Source organism: Topomyia yanbarensis, chromosome 3 (assembly GCF_030247195.1).
Source record: "Topomyia yanbarensis strain Yona2022 chromosome 3, ASM3024719v1, whole genome shotgun sequence".
In the NCBI taxonomy this organism is placed as follows: Eukaryota; Metazoa; Arthropoda; class Insecta; order Diptera; family Culicidae; genus Topomyia; species Topomyia yanbarensis.
Window position 1 is genome coordinate 155,769,762 of NC_080672.1, and position 16,043 is coordinate 155,785,804.

Here is a 16,043-nt window from a genome sequence, read left to right on the forward strand (position 1 = left end):
AAATGAATAGACCTTTCCAATGGTATGCTATCCCGATCAGAAACACATAACAAAAATATTTCAAAACTATATCTCGCGCTGTTACTTGTTATAATTTTCTGTTATTTTAACTACTAACGGGACCAAATTTATAACACAGTATGTTACGCAAATTGCATTCTGTTATAATCTTGTTATTTCATTCTGATCGGGATATGATGCTGTTTTGTATAAAATAATGTGCAATTTTTGGACAACTATATGAAAATTGCCAATTTTTCGAGATTTTTTCATGAAAAAAATGCAAATGGCTCAACATTTTTTCAAAGGCACATCTTAGTTCTAATGATACTTCGAAAGAAAATTTAATCCCGCGTCCAACGACATTATGATCATAAACCGATCGAGAAATGACAAAGTTATTCGATTATTCCCAAATTAGGAATTGTCGCGCATGGACTCTTAAGTCGAAAAATGCAATTTCGCGATAACCGCTGTAGTGCAACGTGATCACAGTAGCATTGCTAAATAGACCTCTTAAAAGCCATGGCTGACAATTCCTAATTTAGGCACAATCGTATAACTCCGCTATTCTTCGACCAATTTTGATAATCAAAATATCATTGAAAGCGCAATTAAATGTTTTTTCAAAGAGCGACTAGAATTAGGACGCGTTTTTTAAAAAATATTGAACCATTTGCATGTTTTCATGAAAAATCTAAAAAAATTAGCAATTTTATATTGTTGTCCAAAAATCGCGCATTATTTCTTATTAAATTAAAAATTGACTGAAAATGGCAGCCCAGCTCATTTTTTAGTGCAGACAGTTCCAAAAATTGCATTTTTTTTGCCATAAATCAAGTTTTTGGGGGTATATTACACTGGCCAAACATAGTTTTGAATTGCATTTGACTAGACCCACAACCTAAACTAGGTCACTTGAAAAGTTCGTACAATGATTGATTTTTGTAGCAGCGTGTAATATAGTCGAAATGAGGTCAGAAAGTGAGTGCAGAGTCCAAAGTAACTCCAAGGTCACACACTTGTAGTACACGCTCAAGATTCTGATCTCCAATATAGTAGTCTATAAAATTGGCTTGTACTTGCGATGATACGATATTACACTGCACTTGTGAATACTAATTGTAAGCGAGTTTAAATAGCACCAGTCACTGAAAGTGTCCAGGAACTGTTGTAAAGCTAAGCAATCCTTATGCACTTGACGATCATGTATAATTTAATGTCATCAGCGCAGAATATACGACATCCCGGTGGTAATACAGTAGCTAGATCATCGATAGAGTGTGAATAAGAGTGGGCCCAAATTACTTCCTTGAGGAACACCCGAGTTATTCGAAACTGGGGCAGAGAACACACATCGAATTTTTACTACAAGCGTTCGATCTCTCAGATATGATTCGAGCCAACGAATCAGATCATAAGACACTCCTATTAATTTCAACCGTTCCAGAAGTATTGCGTGATCAACTCTGTCAAATGTTGATTTCAGATCGGTATATACAGTGTCGATCTGAGCACCAGTGTCCATGTTACGAAGCAGAATGAAATGAGCGAGATTTGTGGAGGTTGATCTTTTTAGGGTGAATCCATGTTGATCAGAAGAAATTTAGCTTTGGCAGGATGCAGAGAGCACATCGTTCATTATGATCTCAAAATTTTGAGCAGGCACATAAAGATGTAATTCCTCTGTACTGCCCATAAAAGCATAAGAGTCCCATATGAATTTTTGACGAAAATGAGTTATCTGTTGGATTGTATTCTGTATCACCACTGAATCACAATGAACAAATAAGATTACCAGGTTGTTTATGAAAATTCCGAAAAAATACCAATACATGGTTGTCCCATCCATAAGGCTCAATGAGAATGTAAATCTTCAATAGTGTTTTTCTCGGCTTGCTGTTTTTCAATATGGGACTCTTATACTTTTATGGGCAGTGTAGTTTTCAACATTTCGGCGATCTCCTTTTTTGTATACAGGAATCAAAACTCATCCTTTCCAGCTGGATAGATAACAACACTGCCTGAAGAAATTGTTGAGTAGAGTTGTTAACGGTAAAATTAATGCCTCCGCGCATTTCTTGAGAACACGTGAAGGTATGCCATCAAGACCAGTAGTGACTGAATATTTTAGCTTGCTGATTGCTGCTATAACCTGACGATCTGTAACAGTGAAGCTTCTCAAAGGACAAATATTCAATGGTGTGTCTCTACAAGCGCGCGCAATTTGATCAGCAAATGAAATAGTGGTGGGTTGCGAATAGGTCACATTTCCCCGAAGCCAGACTAGCACTCTGCTCCTTCAAAAACATGTCAGTAGGTAATCGGTTTGGCCGGAATTTCCTTTCACTCATATGTTTGTCGAGAATAACACTCAATGCACACTCCTATCCCCTTCTGCTTACAAATATAACAAACCAGCCGCCATCCAACCGCAGGAATCATTTCTGTCGAATCGAATCGAGTCGATCACAGAATTCATTTTATGTGTTTACCTTTTTACCTAGATCCGCGGATTAAAATATCGATAAGACAATATAGATTTTTCTCAAAATCCCCATGTCCACGAAAAAGTACCTTTGCACATGGCATAAGTAATGTCATGACTGAGCAGTAATGTCATGTAATTGAATTTCTATGCAATTCCAGTCATGTCATTACTTAATTATAACACTTTTATTGTGCGTGTAAGGTCCCCTACAGATGTTCGTAAATATTATGTTCGTGTATGTTATAAAAAATCATGCGACGTCATCAACCCAAGAAATTCGTTTGGCGCTATTCACAGTTTCTGCCAAAAATCCCCACAAAATTAATTCACAAAAAAAATAGTTGTCAAATATAGATCCTAAAAGATCGGATGAAAAAAATGTATAAATTGTTCGATGAGCGAAAATTAATTCGTGCGACCAACGAAATCGTTCGTACTATGCACAAATATTTATTAAAATAACGAAACATTTCGTTATTTCACGTTTCATTCAACAATCGTACAACTTACACTCAATATGTAAAATTTACGAAAAAATTCGTTCAACAAGCGGCCATTTTTTCAGTTCATGAAATGGACGACCATGATCATTTTATTATGTTTACGAATTCATTTTTTTCACCGTATCTGTCGAAAAAGCAGTACTTTAAAAATGCCATGAAAACATATTCGATATGTTTGAAAAATATAATTTACGTTTAATTTACTTCCAATATAATAATTCATTTATTCATCATCCTTCTTCTAATTGCGGGTATTGTGACCCTTTGTGCGGTAAAAGTCAAAGCAAAACAATCATTATGCACTCGCTGTCTCTTGCTGTTGCATTCATTTCATGGTGTCTTCAAAAAATTATTGTGCCGTACGTCCATACTTTCCTTTCATATCATATACACACAGACAGACAGCGTGCGGTTGGCCAGGTTAACCCCCGCCAAGGTCGGCTGCCTCAGAGGGACGCTGAAATCAGTTTTTGCTCGAGGAGAAACTGAGTCAGCTATAACTCCAACTTAAAGAATACGAACTACGAAGGCAGAGACAGAAATTACGGGATAATAATAGTAATAGATTGAAAGACAAGCCAAAAGATATAAACATGTGCTAAGTCTGGGGTCCACAAGGGATGACATTCCCAACGGATTTTAGCCGAAACTGTTTTGTCAAGTTGCTGACATTTTATGTGATTACCTATAAATGAAGAAACATCCGACTGCATTGTTACATTACTTGTATTAGTGGAATGTTGTATTCACATCACTATGTGAAATTCTTTAAATCTTTACATATCGTCGCTGTTGTGCTATCTTATGACAAGCGCCCTTTAGCTCATTGCGAGAAAAAACGATTTTTAAAGTTTGAGATTGAATATCTTGAAAACTATAAATGGTATAAACAATTCAATGAAGACAATTGATGTTTCAATCTATTCTTTATAAATCTCTCAAATATTATGAAGATCGGTTGACTATGTTGCGAGTTTTGACTATAAATGTAAACAAAAGTCGCACTCACACGTGTCATAGGTGTGTATAGATGACAAAATTTGTATGGCGTGTCATAACTGTGAATGGAAAATTTTCCATAGAAAAAAATCATCAATGATTAACTTTTATTCATATCTTTCGTTTAGTTTGGCCTATAAACAATCGATGAGATGCAATTTGAAGGAAATGAGTCAGAGAATCTAGCAAAAATAGTTATTTTTGGTTACAGTGTTGCCAAATATTCTATATTTCCAGTTTAAAACTAAAACTACATTTTTCTCACAATTCGAGTAATTTTGTTTTGAAAGTTATTATGCCATTGTGTTCTTTAGAGAGTTTTATACATAAAAACATCTTATATATGAGTTAATCCTCAGACACAGTCATTTGAAGCAAAAAATTCAAAATTTCTCATTATGTTTTTTGCTATATCTCAGTAACCAAGCAGAATATCAAAATTCTGAAAACGCCACTTTGTAGAGATTTTTTAGACACGTGATGTGGCATATCTAACTCAGTTTACCCCAAAATGGCGTTTGTCATAAGATAGCACAACAGCGACGATATGAAGTCTTTCTTCGGGAGGATTCATATTCATTACGTCATATTCGCTGCAAATGCTTTTGTGGCCAAGGCCTTAAGGTTCAAGTTACCTTTTTTGAGCATGTATTAGATTTGAACGCTGGGTAGTATGGGTAGGAAAAATTGTGTTCAGCTTTGCCACCGGATTATCCATTTAAACCTTTTAAAAACTCTAAAAGAAGAATATCAGCCGATTTATTAGATCACAACGATTCAAATCATGCAAAATAGCTGCTAGAAAAACTATCGGTTTCGCTAAATGGTGCTTTTGAAAAAGTGGCTGTGATTTTTTGTCACACTACCACACCGTGCTGGGGTACGCAACACAACATCGCAATGAAAAAATCACAGGCACTTTTTCAAAAGCACCAGTGGCGTAGCCAGAAATTTGGTTTGGAGGGGGTTTTGATGAAAATCGCAAATTTTTTGAAAAAATGCTAAAATTTAATATGAGTTTGATAAATTATTGAAAACTCAAAAACATAAGTAGTCTAACAGATGTCATTCCAGTCTACAAACAAGAAGGATCAACATGGAACAGTTTTCAAACCTCTATAGATTATTTTCTTGTATAATATGTCAATGAAGTCAAAAATTGCGATCTTTTAAAGTGATGATCTAAAAAAATTTCAACTTTCAAGATCACCTAATATAATAATCCTTGACTTTGAAGGTTTGACAACTTCGGGAAGTTATCAACATAAAACAGCGGCTGCTTTGATATAGAAATTTTAGTGATTAACTCTCATAGAGGTAATTATGGTGAATTAATTTTTCAAAAATATTAAGAGACATGGTGCCTTCAGCAAAGTTTTTGATAATGTCATTTCAAACAATTTTGTTGAAAATATGAAGGCTATATGAATTCAACATATAGGGATTTAAATGGACTGGGCCTGCTATATTTCTTCTTAGTGAAGAAAAATTTAGGTGAAAACTATTTTTTTCTGCGCTACGGATAAAATTGTTTGAAACAATCATTGCGAGTTGAGAACACAAAACCTATAACTAAATTATGGATGGATGGAACTGAAACTTTCGTTTCGACTTCATCTCATCAGAATCCGACACTAACTTGGTGGGCGGACTAAGCTTGCGCCGAATTGATGCTAGCTCCTGAAAATGGAATCACTCTTTGTGTTTTTGAGTCCTTTTAATATCTGGGAATTATTTGTTTTATATCCAGTTCCCTTATTTTTTTTGTAAGCTTCAAAGGCACCTTGAACGCAATGTGAATTTATTATTTAATTACCGAGATTTATCAAATACAGTAATTTCAGAATAGCTTGTTGTAAAGGTTTTCTACTACTATATTTCGATACTTTGAATATGTGGGATATTTATGTCTTTGACAAAGTTGTTTGAAATAGCACTTTCGAAAACTTTGCTGGAGACATTAAGTCTCGACCCAAATTTGGTTGAAGAGTAATTCTTGTCTATAATTACTTCTAGGAGGATTAACCGTCAAAATTATTCTATCAGCAGATGAACAGTTTTACGTTTTGAAATTCTTCAATGTTACTTAACATCGAAATTTGGCAGTTTCGAATGAATGTGATCGTGACCGTTAAAAATTTATCGAGCATTAATTTTACTTTTCTTCATTAGTCAACCTCACAACTTGCAGTACTAGTACGTAGCACACAAAATTTTAGTACGCCATTCATTGCATCCTGCTAAGAGGCTATTCATATAGTTGATAATACAACAAAAATTCAATGCTCATAAAACCGATCCTGACCTGCTAGAGACAAAATTACATCAGCTTTCAACTAGTTTCTGAAATGTTATTCTTATTGTTAACCATATTGAATTGTTGTCTAAACTCTACACAATCTAAAAAAAAAATTTCAGCGAATGTTGAAATGTATGTAAGTTTTCGGTAAACAAGCTTATGTTTTATATGCAATCAACCTATTCAAATTTAGATTCCCATTCGAAAAATTGTCTCTAATCCATATTTAGAAGCATCTTTCCAAAAATGAGCTCATAACAATTCAGACAGTTATTTTATTTTACATTGAAGCAATTTGACAACTATGGGATTTTAGCTAAGAGATAAGTTACAAGATCCCTTTCCCATAATTTTCCAAAAGTTCTCATGACGCTTTAAACACAGTTCTCAATGTAGTGATCAGAGAATATTTTTCCAAAAATATTTTGTGGAATATTAAATTAAATTCGTCAGCATCAATTTTTTTTCAATCCAATTGATTTTGGTTTGGGGGGGGGGGGGTTTAACCCCCAAAACCCCCCCTGGCTACGCCACTGAAAAGCACCATTTAGCTAAGCCGATGGTTTTTCCAGCAGGTATTTTGCATAAATTGAATCGTGATGATCTAATAAATCGACTGATATTCTTCTTTTAGAGTTTTGAAAAGGTTTAAATGGATAATCTGGTGGCAAAGCTGAACACAATTTTTCTTACGCACACTACCAAGCCTTGAGGTAACTTGAGCCTTAAGAGAGCGGAGCCATTTCCATATATGTACATATGAAATCATTGTTTGTAAATTGAACTAAAAAGACTGACGAAGTTAATATCAAAGCGGCGGAAAACTGAGATTTCACCAAGGGCGCCAGAAGAACACGCCACGCCTCTGCCTATACATTTCATATTTATGCGTTTCATAGACGACAAATGGCTCACTTCAAGAGTTGACAACACAGTGATTACAAAGCAACAGCGACTACTCCACCGAATGGATACTTTAAGCAAGTTTGTCCATCATTATAATCTTGACGCACAATAATAAAGCACGATCTACGAAACTGTCTTCACATACTTACATAACTTACACTGCTAGCTATTCATCACGGTCTACTCGGTCTAATCCCCGACGATGGATCTACTCACGAGCTACCCGGTAGGGTGTCGAGGTCGGTCCGGCGATTCCGGTTAAGCCTGACGTCCAGTTCACTGGCGCCCGGCGACCCTAACCTAGTGCTATATCGCGTACTACTAAACTGGTCCCCAGCGATGGACCTAGTCTACACCGTCGGAGAGTTCCCCGGCGGTGGAATTTCTCCCGAAACCCGATTTGTGGTTTTTCGGCGGTGTTCTAGCCAGTGGTGCTACTTTGTTTGTCCGGAGTTTCCTTTCAAAGAAAATTTTGACAGTTGGCCTTTAAGCCGTAATCATATGTTTGTCGAGATTTGACAAATTTGGCAAAAGGTTAAAGTTATCAATCAAACTCTTCTATGAAATTAATCGTTATGATTAAATAAAATTCGGGCGCATATTATTATGTCAATTATTAACACGCTGTTTGAAATATTTGTCAATAATCAACAATCGCATATATCGCTTTGGCAACATTGTGTTTGGTTTTTAGTATGTGATCAGTATTATCATTACATCATTTTGAGCTATTCTATTCTATTCTATTCTAACTCTTACACAGCCAGTATTGAAAAGCATCCTGGAAAACACTGCAGTTATCTTTAGTGTTTTTCTTGTCAACAATATTTGCAGCATTTTGTAATATGACGCAAATATTAAAACGGCCAGGCCTACTGTGCAGAGTTTGTTTTGAAGATGGTTCAAAATTATACGGCAATCCAATTACTCATTTACTGAATAATTGAACTAACGTATCATTTTGAACCTTGATGAAAGAAAAAACGAGGACAACCGTATTGACCGTTTCAGTTTGAAGGGGATATGTATAATAAATCGTTGGGAGTGACTTTGCTAAGAAGGTTAATGTCACTCCTTTGGTCCTTTGGGATGGGACACTTTGCCCTGGCTAACTAGCCTAGGTTAAAGCGCCTTTATTCGCTCTCTGCAATGAGAAAGAGAAAATAAGATTAATAATAAAGAAAGAAAAAAATCATTATATAAACTTACACCTCATTGCTCCATGAAGTGCATTCCAACTGAAAAATATTGAAAACGATGGTTGGGAAGATGGGGAATACGTCTCCACTAGTGCACAGTGGCGTAGTAAGAAAATTTTTCGGGGGGGGATATGAAATCTTTTTTGTATATATATGAAAAAATGTTCAAAAACATTCTGAGCAGGAAAAAAATGTTCAAAAACCAACAACTCAGGGAACGGGTTTGGGTAGTCAAGGTAGGAAAGCTAGCTGTTGGTATAGAATAAATGCTCTTTCCCTACGAGGACAATCTGGGCGATAAACTTCAGACTGTCTAATTTACTGAGCCCTTCAGTTCCCTTGTGCCATTCAGTACCACTTCCTCGTTGAGCTTCCAACTGGTTCGCGAACTACTCGGTCTAGTGTCCGACGATAGATCTAGCCTACTCCAACGAAAAGTTCCCCGGCGAGAGAAGTTCGAGCCAACCAGCCAGGTGCTGCGGTCAGTTCGGCGATTCCGGTAGAGTAGGGCATCCGGTTTGATGGAGCCCCGGCGTGACTGGTGGTGTATCGTCGCGGTCTACGCGGTCTGGTTCTCGGCGGTGAATCTGACTGTAAGCTGACGGAGAGGTCCCAGACGAAAGAAGATCTCTCGATACTGATTCCTATTTGGTTTCAGTACCACAACTTCTTGAGCCCTTTGACTCTGTAACCGGTGCCATTTAGCACCGCAACTCCTTTAAGCCATTTAGTTCTCTTCTTGGGCCATTTAGCACTACTTCCTTGATGGTCCATTCAGTCCTCGATTTGTTCGCGAACAACTCGGTCTAGTCCCCGACGATGGAACAGACCTACTCCGACAGAGAATTCCCCGGCGAGAGAAGTTCTCCCGAGATCGAGCTAAAGCTAGTTCGGCGATTCTAGTGAAGCAGGGTATCCGATGCACTGGTGCGCCGATGACTCGCGACTAGTGGTGTCTCGTCGCTGTCTACTCAGTCTAGTCCCCAGCGGTGAATCTAGCTTACGCTAACGGAGAGTTCCCTGGCCAAAAAAGTTTTCCCAATATCGATTCTTCTTTGGTTTTTGCTATTTTTCTATCAGAACAACGGGTGGGATGCCGTGGTCGGTCTGGCGAATCCTCATGGAGCGTGACGTCCGGTTCGCTGGTGTTTCGACGACTCATACTTGCTGCTCTGTTGCAGTCTATTCGAGTCCTCGGCGTGGATCTAGCTTATACGTGCGGAGAGTTCCCTGGCGGTGATTGCTCTTCCGAAACCGTTGTTCGATGTCCATTCCGCTGTAAGACGGTCATGATATACATCAGCGGTTCTCAACCTTTTTCGTACAACGGACCCCTTAGATATCACACTGGGTTGCTGCGGACCCCCACAGATAAACATCAATTTTGTATGCTATCAATATGTTATTTTCAATTTGTTATATTTTTCTTCGCGGACTCCCAGCAATGGTTGAGAATCACTTATCTACATCATATGTCTGTTTACTGCGTTCCACGTCTCTACGTCGCTTGTCATTCTGTAGGCTACATTATCCGGGTTGATGTCCGGTCCTCCCGTTTTAAGTAGCTCCCTGCACGTCACTTCAAACCTCGGACATTCAAAGACTCTCCTCGGACATTTAAAGACTTCAAACGTCGGACATTCAAAGACGCTCCAGGCACAGTGTTGACGTTGTGTACCCACACCGATGAAGATACTCCTTAAGCAGCCGTGGCTCGGTAGGAGCTGTTTCAGGTGGAAGGTCATCTCACCGTGCTTTCTATTGACCCACGTCGACAGGTTTAGATGACTCGGTAGGCCACTTTCCTTTCTTATTGACACATCGTCCACGAAACCAACGATTTTCAACGAGTTCTATCGAAACACTTTTATTTTTTAATACGAGTTTTTCGTGAGAACCACAAAATGACTTTCGTTGGCTTATTACGAAACAGCTTCATTCAGCAAACGAGTCGTTCGCTGTTATATACGAATATCATTATAATATTTACGAGCACCATTCGTCAAACCGTCCACGTCAAAAGAGCAATATGGAGCCATTGTTGGTATTCGTCAGATAATTGTTGTTGTGTGACTATTTAGTAGTCGTATCCGTGTCTGCCAGTTGCAGGAAGATTTTCTGAACCTCGTTCGCTTCCAGTTGATTCAGAATCTGGAGCAGTACAGCATCAGTTGAGCCGTCGCGAACTGCTCGTTGATTTTGTATGAATAATTTTGAGTTTTTCTCTGCCGGAGCAATATCGGTGCTGTCAAATATCGATCCTAAAAGATCGAATGCGACCAACGAAATCGTTTGTAATATACATAAACGTTTATTAAAATAAACAAAACATTTCATTTCATTCTCGAAAAATAATGTCGTTATCAACGATAACATTCGTGCAGTGTACATTAAATGTGTAAAATTTACGAAAGCTTTCGTTCACTATACGGCCATTCTTGTTCATGAAATGAACAAAACTTACTATTTACAATGCACGAAAATACTTCGTTGCAGAAAACGACGAATGAATTCGTGCATTGCATGATTCATTATATTCACGAATTTATATTATCAGTGCATCGTACATCCCATTCCAAAGTGTTGGGCAGAGAATGGAGCCCTGAGTAACGTCCGCTGCGACACGCATTGCCTTCTGTCCTTTTGTTCAGCTGGTACATCTACTCTGGAAGTAGCTCTTCAGGATCTGGCTCATTCTTTTATGCCACGCTGCGGCATTGGTCTATTCGAGGCTGGATGGCCCGGTGACTTCCCTGACTTTGGCAGCAACATCAGTTTCTGCACCTTCCTCATTTCGAGGATTACCATCATCTAATATTTTAAAGAGAAAAGCGAAAGCGAAAAGAGACTGGACTTCCATCAAGGATGCTTTACGACGGCGAAGAAGCTACGACAACTGTGGCGAAATGTACGCTGTTTGCCAGATTTTTTTTCAACTGACTCGCCAACCGCAAACGAACTCGAAAATGCCTCTCGCGACGTTCCTGCTTGTGCTGTTGATTTGGATGTGTTTACTGTCTCTGAACAAATGGTTATATCTGCAATTCGGAAAACCAAGTCATCTTATGCACCCGGCCTCAGTGCTATACCTTCAACTGTATTGAAAAAATGTTCGGACTTACTTGTAACACCACTTGCATATATTTTTAACCTATCACTTCAGCAGCAAACGTTTCCTGAGGATTGGAAATGCGCAGTTATGTTCCCGGTATTCAAGAAAGGTGACAAACGCAACATAGCGAACTATCGCGGAATCACTTCGCTAGGAGTCGGATCTAAAGTGTTTGAATCAATTATCAACGAGGCGTTATTTTCTGCTTGTCGACACTACATTAGTACATCTCAGCACGGATTTTTCCCAGGACGTTCAGTCGAGACGAATCTCGTCTGCTTTACGTCATTTTGCACGGAACAAATGTCTAAGAAATTGCAGGTGGATACTATTTACACTGATCTAAAGGCAGGTTTTGATAAAGTTAATCATGATATACTGATAACAAAGCTTGATAAGCTAGGGTGTTCTACTAGATTCTGCCATTGGCTTCGATCCTACCTTGTGCACCGTGAAATCGTTGTTCAAATTGGCGATATTGTTTCAGAATCCTTTTTCAACACTTCCGGAGTTCCTCAAGGTAGTACGCTAGGTCCACTACTTTTTTCACTGTTCGTGAACGATGCGGTTTTCGTTCTAAGCCGTGGAGAAAAGCTGTTTTTTGCCGACGACTTAAAATTTTTTCTTGTTATACGGAATGAAGCCGATTGCCGTGAGCTACAGCATCTTATTGACACCTTTTATAGCTGGTGTGTAAGAAACATGATGGTCCTTAGCGTTGCAAAATGTTTTGTCATCAGCTATTATCGAACGAGAAATATGGTTACCTTCAACTATAACATCGCAGGAACTTTACTACAACGCGTTGACCACGTGAAGGATCTAGGAGTCATTCTTGATGATAAGCTAACGTATACTCATCACGTCTCAGCGACCATCGACAGAGCCAATCGTTTGCTGGGATTTATTTTCAAAATATCCAACGAATTTCGGGATCCTCTATGCTTCAAGGCTCTTTATTGCTCATTGGTGCGCCCGCAGTTGGAATTTGCAAACGTCGTTTGGTGCCCGTATCAAGCTACGTGGAGCCTTAGGATCGAAGCAGTTCAGCGTAAATTCATACGATATGCGTTACGTGAATTGCCGTGGAACGATCCATTAAACCTGTCACCATACGAGGACCGTTGTCGTCTTTTAGGACTTAATACTTTAACACGCCGGAGACATGCAGCGCAAGCTACCTTCGTGTCAAAGATTCTGCTGGCTGAATATGATGATCCTGAGCTACTAGCGCAAATCAACTTCTACGCGCCTATCCGCTCTCTTCGCCCTCGAGCCCTGCTGCATTCTGAAATGCGCAGCACTAACTACGCTGCCAATAGTCCAATTTTAGCAATGAGTCGTCGCTTCAACGAGTTTGCTGAAATTTTTGACTTCGTCATGAAATCTTCGCAGTTTCGTCGTCGTGTATTGTCACTATTTTAATTATGTTTAGTTTACCTTAGTTTAGTATAGTTCATTAAGACAAATTGTCAGTTGGACTTTTTTTTATACAAATACAAATACAAATCTAAAGACTTCAGCAGTAGCATCCTGAACATGTCCGGATATGCCAGGATCGCAGTTTTCAGCGCCACGGTTGGTATTCCATCCGGACCGGAAGTTTCTTTGATTTTAGTCACATCGACGCGTCTTTGAGCTCGTCGTTAGTCACTTGCCACTCGACTGTGTTACCTCCTTCTTCTTCGCCGTACGGTGTCGGTGACCAGGTAGTTGAATCGTGATTCGGGAAGAGACTCTCAACGATTATCTTTAGCTTACACGGGCATATTTCAGCTGGTGTCGACGTTTGGCGTTTATTTCTCAGCACAACTACTTTATTTCTCAGCACAACTACTTATGGCAATTGGCTTGCTAAGCTTGATCTTCCATTTTAAAGAGTCCCTACCTTCTAGATATGTCGCTTGCACTCCTTTCTCACTCTCCATCTTGCGCTCTGAGTCCGCCTTCTGGCTCTAAGACAAGCAGCGTGTAACGTACTGAGTAACCAGTAAGCTGCACGCCGTCTACTGCATCGCCCTAGTTTTCGTGACATTGTATCGTCACAAGCCGTCACAATCCTTCTTGTTAGCCGTTAGCCGTATCAACGTACTTGATTCCCTTGTTCGCCGAAGTAACTCAACAAAGAGGTTTTCGTTAAAGGCTTTCGTCTTCCACTTTAGCTTGTCGCCCGTCCTTCTTCGTGCTGCAGCAGGGTTCCATTGGCCGATGCGGTAGCGAATCGCCTGGTGGTATCTATGGAGATACTTCTCTTACACTCTCCATTCCATGTTCGCCGTCAGTCAAGGACTACAAATTGTGACGAAATTTCTCTCGGTACCGATATCCATTTCGTGAACCATTAAGCTCCTAGCTCCTCGCTTCGCCGCGATCTACTCGTTATAGTCCTTGGCGGTTGAGCTAGCCTCCACAACGTGCCGACAGGTAGGTGTCGAGTCTGCAGCCAATTTTCACTACAAGGAAATATTTTCACAAAATAACTTTAGCAAAGGAAACTTTGAGAGTTTCATTTAAAATATTAGGCATTTTTTTATTTAACATTCAATTTTTTCAAATTTCTCCAAAATATTTCGGGGGGGGTTTCGTCCCCAAAACCCCCCCCGCTACTACGCCACTGCTAGTGCAAATGCCTTTTAGCTCACAAAATCAACAGGAAGAAAAAAAAATACCAGATCGAATCCTGGATAATGGAATCAAATTCCAGTTGGGGTTCAATAACTAGAATTTGGCCCTACCATCCAGGATTCGTTCCACCTGTTTAAATCTTTAGTGATGACATAAATCCTGTTTGTTACTGTTTGATTCTGTTAGAAAACATAGATCACTAGCGAAAAATCAGAGAGAAAAGACAGTAAAACTGATCAAATTATATTACCCGACTTTGATATGTATTCGAGTATACGTTCTACTGATTTTCTATGTAATTTAGAATTATTTTTTTTTTATTTTTTTTACGTTTTAACGACATTCAATTAGCTAGAGATTACTGGCTAGGGAAAGTTATGAAACTTAGAGCCATAGTACTCAAGTGAGAGCAAGGATGTGAAGTAAACAGATCGGGGTCATTAGAACAGGCTTAATATCGTGCGGGCTTAATTTTTGCCTTCTGTTAATGAGGGTCGAGCTTAGACAGAATAACTACGAATCACCCGAGTTCACTAACATGTGTCCTGATAAAGGTAGACGTATCTATCTTTACCGTGACAACCGGCCGGTAAAGATAGATACGTCGCCGGAATTTAGAATTAATGTAATGTTCCAGCACAGCAAAATCCCAGATATTTCAATATTGACAATTTGTAGTGTCTGTTGATACATACCTGTAGTTGCAATATGAGGTTCTGGTTGAAACTCCAGAATTTTCTTACCGACATCATGCAATTTGCTTTTGTAACATCCACGGTGATGAGGATATCCTGCCAAATAAAATAATTGTTTACCTCTGTAGCGTCGAAAATAGTTCAATGCCCTCATCATCAAGGTCAACTGCAGCTGTCGCAATTCCTCACCTGCCGTACTTGATGGCGCACAACAGTATTATCCGGTCGCACCGACTACCAGTGCACATGTCACCAACTCTAGGATGAACGGCCTACGGCACCAATCAAAGCCTGTGGACACGACACACTACGACCAAAACACTTCACTTGTCCGAAGGGACCATTCAGTTTGCCCCAAATCACCCTAATATTTGCCCGCCAGACCAATCCGCAAACTGTGCTTTTAGATCCCCCTCAATAAAACAGAAACCAAACACCAAAACTTACATACCCCTGACATAATTTACTGAAAACGCGGAATGAAACCTTCATACGTCCGACCCGTATGTCTACTACGATCTCTTTTCAAATCATTACATCATTTTGAGCTCATTAAAAATTATTTTAAATTACTGAAGTGAGTGAATTATTCGGAACTTAGTGAAGAATCGTTTAGTGGGATATTACAAGCGATTAAAGTTTGTCCAATTAGGTGAAAAATGGCGGTGCGTCATTTTGAAACCAATTCTCTGATATCGTTAAATTCACCTATTCAACATCAATTCTTGGATTGTGTAATCATCATGCACGGCATTGTTGTCCTTGACTAATATCGCCTTATATGCAACAGAGACATTGACAAAATCGGGACATATATTTCTCTTTTTTTAAGAAACCAAAGTTCTTAAAATATTCTTTTTTAGTCCCTAGATATAGCCTCATAACCCTTTCTGATTATTTAGTTTAAATTTCCCTTAAGGGGGTACGACAGGGCAAAATTTAAAAAATTGTGATTATTATTTTTGCATATTTCGGATCTCAAATATAAGAAAAATATGCTCAAAAAAGGATTTACTCGAATTCAACATAGTTCGTCTGCTAGTGCCCATCAAACTGCCAGCTATCAATCTTTATATGAAGCTGACAAAATCAGGTCAAAAAGCCGATAAAATCGGGGGTAAACAAACTGGGGGGCTGATAAAATCGGGTCTTCGCTGTAATGCAAAATTCGAATTAGAACCATGTCTAATTGTATGTAAATCATACGGTTTGTG